General features: G+C 38.5%; 1 protein-coding gene and 1 pseudogene across 1 annotated transcript in view; both read left to right on the top strand.

Annotated features, from left to right (window-relative positions):
• The window catches only part of LOC109246411 (PRELI domain-containing protein 1, mitochondrial-like), an 86198-nt pseudogene extending 73890 nt beyond the window's left edge, over nt 1–12308 (top strand).
• Nucleotides 1–13051, top strand: part of NDUFAF2 (NADH:ubiquinone oxidoreductase complex assembly factor 2) — a 175174-nt gene that overhangs the window by 74187 nt on the left and 87936 nt on the right. The gene's annotated exons all lie outside the window — the stretch shown is intronic.

The following is a 13051-nucleotide window of genomic DNA, read 5'->3' as shown; positions in this document are numbered from 1 at the left end:
GGGATAACTTCGTCAAACTACTGAAAACTACCAACCATTTAAACTCAGTGCTCTGCCATTGGGCAGGAAGTATTCTAAGTAGATCACTGCCCTATAGGGCAGCAAAAGTAGCATGCAGTTTTATTCCAGAAGGTTTACTCATCTGTTCTGTGAGACTATCTTCCTATTTTATTGTGAGACTTGATGAAATATACCTCCTATGTAACCCTTTCCTGTCTGAAACACAAGACCTTCTGGCAGTTTCTCTAGTTACCCAACTCTGTTTTCCAGCATCTGCCCTTGAGTTCCATTCTGGCTGATTTCACCAGTAAACCTGGCTTTCTACCTCCATTGCAGAAGATCTGAGCCATAAAACTTCTACACTTTCCTATTGTGAAGAACTAGTTGAATAGGCTTTTAGATTAGATGATCTTGGCTCATCAGGTATACCGTTCAGTTTCAGAAGCTTGGATGCAAATAAATCTCCTATAGTATGCTCATATGTTTATTTGACCTTTTGCAATGATGTATGCTTTGTGGTCATTAGAGTCTTTTACCTAGATTTTAACCACTTGGTATTCAAAAGGCAAACATCCTAATGCGGTAACTTCTTTCATGGGGTTTAATATTTTATTTCTATATTTTCCTAGTCACAATTTTAGGTGAAGGATTTTCTTTTAGCTCCAGGTCATTTCTTCAGAAAAAAATTTCATGTGACAAGAGCAGTGGTAAAAACGTAAAAATGAAGCTCTTTAGGTTGAATTGCAGGGTTTGATGGAAGAAAGAAGGGGTTTCCCTGGAACTTTTTCTCTCCCAAGGCAGTCCGTGAAACATTTTCATGGAATGCTTTATGTTTAATTTTACTTCTATTATTGTGTTCAGAAAAATGAAATTGACAGAAGTTAGATTGGCCTTAGGACAACCTTAGGAGAGTCATTTTAGAGCTTTTGACTTTTTAGGATAGTGATTTTGATTACCAGCAATTTGGATACTTTTTTTATCTGACCTCATTTTCCTTATCAAGGTGTCTTCTTGTCTGATGAAACATGTGGCCTTTCTTTTTGATTTGTTAACATTATTCCTTGTATCCCATCCCAATTCTGTTTATTCTGTGGAAATAATTATCCTTAGGGCCTAAATATTGGTAATAAATTCAAAATGGCCCAAGCAAAAGCCATTTATGAGTAGGAAGATGGCTTCCTTATGGGTAGTCTCTTAAAGACAGATGTATTTACCTAAATGAGAAATATTTTTGCAACTCTGGTAAGTGCAAATCTGGGGAAATTGTTACCAGTGTTTATACTTTGGATGCCAACACTTTATTCTTACATTTTTTTAACCTTTAAATTTTTTCTAATTATAAAAGTAATACAATATTATAGAAATATTTCATAAGGACAGGAAAAGTCCACCACAATACTTACTCACCCCCCCAGAAATAACCACTTTGCAACTTGGAGTATATTTATATCAGTCAGGATGGGTAGCTGGCCTGTCATAACAGAAGAACCATGAAATTCCAGTGGATTAACATGACAGACATTTCTTTTTCCCTGGCCTACCCCAGGTTAAGTGTGAGGGTGTTGACAGTTTCCAACTGATGGAAAGATTCCACCATATTGTAACTGCAACATGTGGCCTCTTCAGATACTTTGGTAGGAGAGAAGAGGTTTAGAGATTATTTTTACTAGCAATTACATTTTTTGGAATAGCAGTGAAATGTGGTACTTTAGCTCACAGCTCATTGCCAGAGGCCCATCTTGAAGGGTACAAGGAAGTAGAGAGGAGCAATTGATACAGGTGAACGATAAGAATCCCTACAACAGTATTATTGCCTGTTTTTCTCTGTGCTGTTGTATTTTTATCTAACAGATGAGAATATCTTTTTAATCTACATTTCTTTAATTATTAGTGAGGTTGTGCATATTTTTTTGCCTATTTATATATTTATGTCCTATATAAAAAACTATTAGGGGCGCCTGGGTGGCGCAGTCGGTTAAGCGTCCGACTTCAGCCAGGTCACGATCTCGCGGTCCGTGAGTTCGAGCCCCGCGTCAGGCTCTGGGCTGATGGCTCGGAGCCTGGAGCCTGTTTCCAATTCTGTGTCTCCCTCTCTCTCTGCTCCTCCCCCGTTCATGCTCTGTCTCTCTCTGTCCCAAAAATAAATAAAAAACGTTGAAAAAAAAATTAAAAAAAAAAAAACTATTAATATCCTTAATCCATAGTTTTATCAGTTCTTCCTTTCAACCTATTTGTAAATTAGGAACATTCAGACCTTTGCGTTTCATTTCATTAAACATCTTTTTTTTTCTCCAGTTTTTTCACGTAGTCTTTTGACTTTGTTTGATGGTATTTTTTGCTTGTAAGCCTTTTATTTATTATTTTTTAATTTTTTTAACGTTTATTCAATTTTGAGAGATGGAGAAACAGAGTGCAAGCGCGGGAGGGGCAGAGGGAGAGGGAGACACAGAATCCGAAGCAGGCTCCGGGCTCTGAGCTGTCAGCACAGAGCCTGACGCGGGGCTCAAACCCACAAACCGTGAGATCGTGACCTGAGCTGAAGTCAGAGCCTGATGCGAGGTTCAAACCCACAAACTGGGAGATCGTTACCTGAGCTGAAGTCAGATGCTTAACCAACTGAGCCATCCAGGCACCCCCCACGATTTTGTTTTTATGAAGAAAATTATACAACCCTTTTCTTTAAAGTTTCTGTGTTTCCTCTCATCCACAGAACAGCCTTTCCCAGTCCAGGATTATTTGTATAATCCACTCATGTCACTTTATATCCAAAATACTAAACTTCAAATAAGGCACCCCAAGGATATAAGGTTTGTTTTTCCCAGGTGCCAGGGGCTGTTTTGTGGGTTCCTCTGCACATTTTGACTCCTCACACTTGCTATGTAACCATAGTCTCTGATAACCATTTTCCTATTTATGTTCTTATCTGTTACAACATTTCTTCTGAAAGACACCATGTTAGTGTGTGTTTTGTGAAGGAACCAGAATTTACCACAATTCAAGATCACCTTGTAGCTTAGCAATTTATAAAACCAAAGTAGCGTGAGCATCCCTCCATCATGCCTGGCAAAATAAACCATTCACTCTCAGCCCACACTTTGAGGATTGAGGGTGGACAACATGATGGTCTTCTCTACTCTGCTCTCTGTACTTTAATTGCACCCCAGATAGGAGAGGACACCCCATGCTTGGGAAGGTAATAGTGCTGCCAATGTTAATTAGCCGTAAATTGCATTTATTTCCCTCTCCCACTTCCACAGCTATTTCTCCTTTCTACCAACTTCTTGAGCTGTTTCTTTGATCCTGAAGTCCCTAGAGCTTTTCAGGCAGAAGTATGGCTGAAGTGCAGGGTGCCAGGCTCATCTGAACATTGTGTTTCAGGAATTCCCCTTGCCCACGCTTCCCTGTTAGCAGCAAAACTGCCAGTTCTGAAACATGACCTTATACTCTGTGATCAAAACCTGACTTACGATGGTCCTCCTACTCCCAGCAGCCCCCAAAACCCCCTAGAGAGAGCACTGTACAAATCTGTGTTGCTTTTGTTTTGATGCCTCATGTGATAACCTGAATGTCCTCTAAGTTCAGTATTAAATCCTCTGTTTAGTTTGTAGTATGACTTTTAAATGACAATCTACAGAATAATTTATAATAACAGTAATAACTAATACATGTAATACTTACTAAGTTCCAGGCACTATTCTTAGCAGTTTATGTATACTAACTAACTTTATCCAGTGATCATATTTTATCTTAGTATCCCTATTTTATGTGTAGGGAAAGTGGGGTACAAGGAAGTTACATAATACTAAAGAATATAAGCTGGTAAATTTCAGAGCCAGAGAGTTTCCTTCCATAGTCTATGTTCTTAACCAGTTGCCTATACAGTAAAAAAAAAAATATATATATATATTAAGTTTATTCAGCGTTTATTTTTCAGTTTAGTTGATGTCAGAACATTCCAGGGCAATCTTACCTATTTATAGGGACCTGTAAAGTTAGTGCCTCAACTATTGGAAGTGAGGGTTGACCTCAGCCATTTCTGAACTAACTCCTAGTGTGTGCTAGGTGCACACTGCCTGTGGACCTTAGTGTTGCAGTAACCATTTTCCTCTCTTTCTCTGATGTTTCATATTGTTGAAACATGGCAAGCTTGTCTTTGTCAGGTAGGATTATAACCAGCCACAGAGCCCACAGCCTAGAAATGAATCAACCCAACTAGTCCAAGGATAATATGTCATCCATATAGGGCTTCCTGCTGAGATATTTAAGGCCGGGAAAAGTAAAAGGGAGTAAAATGGAGTGTTTCGGTGATGCTCTGAATGCCTAGAGTTAGCTTAAGTAGCCTTCATCTAAGGGTGTGTACTATCACTATGGTGAAAGCCTTTCTAGCCCTATACCAATGATTTTTATCATCCTTACTTCATGGCAGATAGAATAAAAGAACAGAGAAAATTTACTTCCAAAGCAATTTATTAAACATTAAGCGAAAAAAATCACGAGAGACTTGTTTCTTTTCATATTTTTCCCCTTCAAAATTGCCTTCTTATAGTTGACTAATGAATTCATTTCTCCTTCATATCACAAACTTAAGTGTGTCTCTGAATAAGACCCAGTGTCTGATTTTTTTTAAGTGCTAATATGTACTGGAACTAAGTTCAAAAATTCATCCCTCTTCCCCCCTCCAATCCACCCCCCTCAAATTCATTCCCTTGCTTCTTCCTTCTTTTTACAATTTGGGAAGTTTTGAAATTATGTTTGGATGGCTTTCACTGAGGAGATATGTTTGCTTGTTTATCCATTTTAAATCAAGAAAAGAACACAGATCAATATTCATATCATTTCTTGGCAAATAACTCAGTTGTCAAATTATTTTCGTATCCTTGGTTTGGTGCCTACTCATATTAAACTTTTTGAAAGGGAGATTGAGTTTAAAAGGTGGTTGCTCTTTAATCAGTAAAGAGCAGTAGGTAACCTCGAACAGTTACAAAGGTATGGATAGTTTCTGTTTTTATGTGAAGTGAAGAATGAGACACTAGAGTTATAAAATTAAGATTCTTTTTGAGTAAGCAAGTTTGCCTAAGGATAGGGGTAATGGAAATGCTTGATAATTTGCAGTGAGAGGTGAGAGTTGTCACAAGCTGTCTCCCAGGCAACTAACTCTCTTGAAGCCATTATACCTGGGCTGATCACCTTATTTCCTAATCTCAGTAAAGTTCATCTTAATCCTAAACACTTCGGGGCGCCTGGGTGGCTCATTTGATTAAGTGTCCAACTTCAGCTCAGGTCATGATCTCATGCTTCTGTGGGTTTGAGCCCTACGTCAGGCTCTGCTGACAGATGGGAGCCTAGAGCCTGCTTCAGATTCTGTGTCTCCCTCTCTCTCTGCCCCTCCTCTGCTCACACTCTCTCTCTCTCTCTCTCTGTCTCAAAAATGAACATTAAAAAATTTTTTTAAAGAAATTTAATCCTAACCCCTCAATAAGAATTTTTCCCAAAACATGTTTTTTTTTCCCTTGAGATTATAATAGAGAAATGTCATTGCTCATTTTTCTTTGTGATCTAGACATTACTCATCTTTTTGCTAGAAGCAATCAGGCAGTGCAAAATACCATCTTTGAGAATCCAAGAGCACCAAAGTTTGACCATAGTGGATTAGAATGGGTGATTTGAGAGGTGAGTGGTGGCAAAAGAACCCTCACAGTCGTGTCCATTTTGTTAGGCTTTGTGGTTGTGTCTCAAGTTGTTTTTGACACAACATACATGGTAAAACCATCCATCCCTGTCATTTGTGGAAGCCAAGGTATATTAAAAACCAGTATTCTTTAATCTCCCAAATTAGGCATTTTGTATTTATACCAGAGTTTTGTATTCTTTGTAATATTTATATATAGAAAGGATTTTAATATGGCAACTTCAAAGACCAAATACATCCTGTGGATTATGGCCTTTAATTATATACTATTTGAGTCAATATATTCATGTAACCTTTTATTTAAAATGGTATAATTAGATCACAAGAGGACATAGCTCACCCTTACTTGGCATGAAGAGTTTCCTTTAATAAAACCGTATTTAAAAAAAAAAAAATTACTTCCAGGTAAAAATTGGCTTTAGTGCATGTAATTTAGGATCTAATCAAGTACTAAAAAGTTATTTAGGGAATAAGACATTGATTTTTATCTTCCATGAGGGCTAGCTGTGCTGTTGATGGGAAGTATTCACATTTTTGTCACATAAAGCGTTTTAACTATTTTGGTTGTATATTGGTTGACATCACAAGGTAGTAGAAAATGTATGTGCACAGTGTTTGAAGTCCTATAGACCAAATTAAAATTCCATTTTCCCTACCAATTTTTCCTATTCCAATGGGAATAATAATACTAAGCTGCTAAGTGGAGATTAAAAGGAATAATTTAAGAAAACCACCAGGTACCATGCCTTAAACCCTGTATCTATTTGATCCCACAGTTTAACCTGTTTCACCTTATAAATCTCTCTCTGGATTATTGTGGTAGTCTGGTATTCCATTCCTGTCTTACACTTCACCCTCAAAGTGGCCACCAAAGTGATTCTTTTAAAACACATCTTTGAACCTATTCATCAGCTACATTATTAAATTTGCCAGTGACTCTCCGTTGTGTCAAGGAAAAAGTCCATGTACCTTGTCATGGCATTCTTGGGCTTTCCAAGATCTGATTCCACTATCTCTTTAATCTCTTTGATCCTGCAGGCCTCATAGGTGAGGAATTTGCCAGGTGAGAGGAGCCCTGAATCACAGGCTTGTTGCCTTTATATATAGTTTTAGTCTGTGTTGGTGGTGCTAGTGGTAAACTATATCTGCTCACATAATCTCCTGTCTTCCTGTTACCAAAAAGTACTTTTCTTGCGGCTTTAATATTAGTAAATGACTTTAGTATTTTATTCCTTCCTATGTTGTTAGACTTGTGTGAGGTTTTAATGCAGTGCCAGTAGCAGAAACTAGCCACAACTCTTCATGTTGTAGCCCTTGTCCTTGGGAATCTTTACATGCCAAATGCATATGAGGATTTTTTGCTAATTGAGGTAAAACTCACATAACATAAAATTAACCAACTTAAAGTATACCATATGGTGGCGTTCAGTACATTCACATTTTTGTGCATTCCTCACCCTTGTCGAGTTCCACAACACTTTTCGAGGATATTTTTAACCTAACGCAGAAAATTTTTGAATGAGTGCTGAAACAATAAGGCTAAGAATGTTAAGGATTGGCCTGATGATGAGCTCCTCTAGTAGGATCTCCCAAGTTTACAAATTCTATAAATTATATGTATATAAATATTTATTTACATTTATATAATAAATGACACATAATATAAATTTACCATCTTAACCACTTTTAAATACACATTTCAGTAGAGTTAGGTACATTCACCTCACTGTGCACTAAAGTGCCCAGAAGTCTTTTCATGTTGGAAAACTGAAACTCATCAACTTAACAGTTCCCCTCCTCCCTCTTCAGCCCCTGGCAACCACCATTTTATTTTCTATTTCTATGAATTTGACTGTTCTGGGTACCTCATATAAGCAGAATCATACAGTATTTGTGTTTTTGGCTTTCTGTGACTGGCTTATTTCATTTAGCATGATGTTGCCAAGGTTCTTCCATGTTGTGACATGTGTCAGAATTTCCTTCCTGTTTAAGTCTGAAAAATCTTCCATTGTATCTATTTACCACTTTTGTTTATCCATTTATCTGTCACTGGACATTTGAGTTGTTTTCACCTTTGGATGTTGTGAGTAATGCTGCTCTGAATGTGGGTGTACTAATGTTTCTTTGAGACACTTCTGTTCTGTTCTTTCTGTTCTGCCAGAAGTGGAATTGCTCGATCATAGTGTTAATTCTATTTTTAACTTTGAAGACCACCGTATTGTTTTCCATAGAAGCAGCACCATTTTACACTCCTACCAACAGTGCACAAGGGTTCTAATTTGTCCACATCTTGCTAACACTTGTCTCATTTGGGGATTTTTGGTGTTTTTTGTTTTGTTTTGTTTCATTTTGGTTTGTTTTTTATAAGAGCTATCCTCATGAATGTGAGGTAGAGTCATACATTTTAAATTAAACTCTTATACAGAGGGACTTAGGATGAAAAATGTCCAGTCTCATTTAGAGACTTTGGCAAAAGTCTAAATTTGAAAACTGGTGCCATGTGACCCTTTTCTCCTTCACTGTACCCCCAATGACAGGCCTCGAGTAAGGCTTATCACAGCTTAAGAAGTCAAGAAGTTAGAAGCAGTAACACTGATTGGCAGTAAGAAATAACTAAGTTATTGTGATGTGGTAGAATCTTTTAAAGTCAGAAAGCCAATCTCAGTAGGACCTATGGAAGTTGAAGTACAGTATACTATGTTACTTATTTATAATTAGCATGAGATCCAAAGAGAAAATGAGTACACAAAGGGTTTTATTTACTAAGGCAAGGGAAAAAAATATGTCATTTAAAAATTATTTTTATTAAAGTGGTCAGACTGGATGGAAATATTTTCTTTTCAAAGCAATTGGCTTCATTTGTCTGAAAATGCTGTCCTATGGATTAGCTGATTTTTCATTGTTGCCAAAAAGGTGACATACGGTTTAAAGTAGCATATATTCAAGTGCCTAGAAATATTTTACCATCTTCTGTGTAAAATCCAATTGTCTTTTTAATTTTCCATTTTCTGGAATGATATCTGAAATCTCTGTTTTCCTCCTCCTTTACTTTTATAACTCCTATTCGATGAATAGCTCTTACAGAAAGTTTCCCATTTCTTTATAGTCCACAATTCTGGGTCTCTTATTTTTTCCTTTGTGGTATTATGGCAGATAGCATTTTCTCTGTTACACTTACCTCCCTGTATTGTAGTGATTCTTAACCATCTGACCCCCGAGACCACCAGTGTGTCTCAGATCAGAGACAGAGTTGTTGCTATCATGCTGCAAAGTGTACATAGCATACATCTTGGTAAGCCTCTGGGAATGTGAGGCCGTTACATTGTCTGATATGAGTCATCATGAAAAGAAAAATACTGGGACCATTGAGCCAGACTGTGAGCAACTTGAGCCTTCTTTCTTTTACTCCCATGTATAGTGCAGTGTTTGACCTAGGCACTCAGTGTGTGTGTATGTATACATATGCTTATATAAATAAATATTTATTGTATTTTTAAAATGCATTTTAAATGTATTTTTTAAAATGAGTAAACACTAAGATGAAGAATTTGGATTTTCTTTTTAAAAAAAAATGTATGCATTGTGGAATTTTAAGTTTTGTATAGGAAGAGTGATAGAGTTGTGATACATTAAAACTGTTATAAAATCATTCTCTTCCTTCTTCCAGAAGAGATACGAGGTTGAAGATTCAAAGACAGAGGTATAAAATTGCAGTGAAGGGAACAAGTAAAATCAGGGTGAGGGAAAAGTGGACCCAGATATGAGGCTGTAATGTAAACTACAATTACCTGCACATTTCTCAGAGTGGACTGCAAATGCATCTCTGAGCTTTGTAGCAGCCAAACACAGAAAGAGACGGCCTTCCATCATGTAAATAACTATTGTGAAGGAACAGGACTATTTTTGTTTTGTTTTCCAAAAAGAAACATAGCCTCATTTTGCTTTTATTCTTTAAAAAATACACATTTCTTTAGGCATCTGGGTGGCTCAGTCAGTTAAGCATCCGACTTTGGCTCAGGTGGTGATCTCACAGTTTGTGGGTTTGAGCCCTGCATCAGGCTCTGTGCTAACAGCTCAGAGCCTGGAGCCTGCTTCAGATTTTGTGTCTCTCTCTCTCTCTCTGCCCCATCTCCACTCACGCTCTCTCAAAAATAAACAAACATTAAAACATTTTTTAAATTAATCAATAAGAAAGTACAAAATCTGTTGTTAATTGCCCCACCAGAGATAATTTTGGGCCACACTCCTAACTTCTCAGTAATCCAGAGACAAGAACAGTTGGTAACACAATTTGTGCTGACTAAGTTACATTCCCAACAGCATAAGAACTTCTTAATTTTCCTGCACCCTCTGTAACACGGGGTCACTGTTGGTAATCTTTCTTAGTCCTATAAGAGAAAAATGATACTGTTATTTTTCTGTTATTCTTAGTACTGAAATCTGATGTAACTTCTCCCATAGTTTTTATAGACTTTATGCAATATAATTAACAAGTATCCCTGACGACATCTTTTGATAGATTTGATATGTTTCCTTCTGAAATACTTTTTTACAATAGCTGATTTTTAATTCAGTCACAGTCTTTCTGGGGCCAGTATGATATGGCCTGGTATTCTGTGTCTTTGTTGAATTTTATTTATCCAGCAGTATATTTGTAAAGACTGCTAGCTTTCCACCAAAATCCACTTTCTACTTCTTCATGGACACACAGCTAGACTACATTTAACAAGTTTCCTTTTAAATTAGGTGTGGCTGTATGACCAGGTTTTCTGTAGTGCATCGTAACTGGAAGTATTGTGAGTCACTTCCTGGCCTAATCAGTAAAAATCTCCCTTTGTTTCTCAGTGCTCTTTCTTCTTTCTGGCCGAATGAAATGGCAGTGCTCAGGGAAACCCTGGAAGTCAGCTGTTGAAGATGGCTGAATAGCCTTCAGTCTGAATCCTCATATGACTAGGTGGGAAGAACTGGCCTACCTGAGCATCCACCCAGGACTCTTACCTAAGAAAGAAAGAAATTTCTCATTTAAGCTACTTAATTTTGAGTCCATCTGCTACCACAGCTTAGCCTACCCTAACTAATAGAATATTTTAGAAAATATAACTGAACAGAAATTGAATTAGATTCACGTGTTCAAAATCATGAGGATATGTTGTATCTATCAGATGACTCTACCTACCTCCACATTAGTTTCATTCATATATAGGTTTTCTCCACGCTGTAGAATTTATGGCCCCAGCAGTTTGAGGTCTGTCTGGTCTTTATAACTTAGGATCCTTAGAGGTTGAGAGTCTTTCCTGGATGCTCCAGCAAAATTTGTAGGGATATGCTGATTGGCCGAGCGGTGTCATGTGCCCAGTTCCTTTTTTGTGATTAAAGGTTTGTAATACTACGGCCAAATTTAGTTCACATTCCCACCTCTAGCTGGAGGGTAATAGCATCCCCTCAGGCCCACCCACACCCCGCCAATCTCAGTGGACAGAGGAGGGTCACAAGGAATGAAATAGTGAATGGTTCCCCAAAGAAAGGATTTCTAAACATAAAGAAAAGACATCAGAATACAGTGTGGTTACAAAGGTTTTTCAGTTAATATAAACATGAAATAAGAGGGGCCTGGATGAGAGTGGTGGTGCAAACATTAAAATAAAAGGAACAGATCAGAGTATATTTTTGGTGTTGAAAAGTTGGCACTGTTGGGGAGGGAGCTAGTAGTAAAGTCAATTTATATTTTTAAAAAATAGTCTTAAAAATTTTGACTTGTGGCTCACAGCTCCTCAGGGCAGTGTCTACTGCTTGGGTGCAGAGGTCAGTGAGCTGTGAGCCTAGCTGGCTTGCACAGAGCCATGGCCCAGCACCACCACCCCACTGCCTCCCATGGCTTTGCATCCCAGATGCAGTGCAGGTGCTGAGTCGCCCCTGCCAGAATGGTGGTGAAGTTTTTCCCCAGGCCAGAGAGTGCTCTGGAGTTCCTGGGACCAAGTGTTCATAGCCTTATGGGAATGGTACCCAAATCCCTATAGCAAATGTGTCTTGACAGAAGACACAGTGCACCTGCAGGTGACCTCTGACCAAAAGCTCCTATCCTAGCATCTCCTGACAGAGACCAATAGGGTACCCTGCTGGGCCCAGTGACTGTTTCCTACCAGTGTTGCTCACTCAGTGTACATCCTAGAGGATTCTGTTGTAGAACAGCAGAACCAGACTGACCACACCCAGCTGATGGTGGAGGAGGAGCAATGTATTTGCTGTGTGAATTCTGATAAAAGCGACTGGACTGAAATCCAGCAGGAAGCCTGGGTCTCTAGTTTATTTGGTGTCTCTAGAACTGTCCACAATTGTCCGCCTTTTCTTCTTTTGCCAGAAATTTGGCCTTGCCCAGTTCAGAAGTAGTGGCTAAGATTGTGTGGCTAAGATTGTGAAAGGATTTCAATACATCTTGGAGCTGCACAGTGAGACCCCTTCCAAAACCCTTGCTGAGACAGCCAAGGAAGCCAAGGAGGAGACAAAGGAGAAGGCACTGGCAGCTATAGAGAGGGCTAATGACCTTGCCAGCAAGGCAACCACCAGGCAGCAGCAGTTTGTGTGGCTAGCCCAAGCCCTGGTGCAGTAAGACACCTGACCATCTGGCTGAAATCCCTGTGCCCTTTATACCTTATACTTTATTATCTTTTTAAGTTTATTTATTTTGAGAGAGAGTACATGCATACACGTGTGTTTGTGTGGGCGGGGGAGGGGCAGAGAGAGAGGGAGGGAAAGAATCCCAAGCAGACTCCATGTTGTCAGTGCAGAGCCCAGCACAGGACTCCATCCCAAGAATGGTGAGATCATGACCTAAGGCCACATCAAGAGTCACATGCTTAACTGACTGAGCCACCAGGTGCCCACCTTGTACTTTATTAAGTCAACTTCCAGGGAACCTGGGTGGCTCAGTCAGTTAAGTCTCTGACTCTTGATCTCCACTCAAGCCATGATCTCATGGTTCATGAGATCAAGCCCCATGTAGCTGTTAGCGCAGAGCCTGCTTGGGATTCTCTCTCTCCCTTTCTCTCTCTGCCCCTCCCCTGCTTGCATTCTTTCTCTCTCTCTCTCAAAATAAATAAATAAACTTTTTTTAAAAAAAAGATTAAAAAAAAGTCAACTTCCAAAATTTTTTTCTCATTTGTGATATAAAACATAGCATTTGTCAACCTAAACATAAAAATGTAGTGTTAAGTATATTCATATTGTAAAAACAACTGAAGTTTTTAAATTAGGAAATGAGTAAAATGATAGTACTATCAAAGGATTTCAGAGATTTGAAAGGAAAAGCAGTAGAAGATAGGGAGAGATGGATTTCATAACTACTGATGGAACAGGCAAGATCAT

The sequence above is a fragment of the Panthera pardus genome, unplaced genomic scaffold (genome assembly GCF_024362965.1).
Source record: "Panthera pardus isolate Hobbes unplaced genomic scaffold, ASM2436296v1 HiC_scaffold_2, whole genome shotgun sequence".
Classification (NCBI taxonomy): domain Eukaryota; kingdom Metazoa; phylum Chordata; class Mammalia; order Carnivora; family Felidae; genus Panthera; species Panthera pardus.
This window is presented reverse-complemented; position numbering and strand designations above follow the sequence as displayed.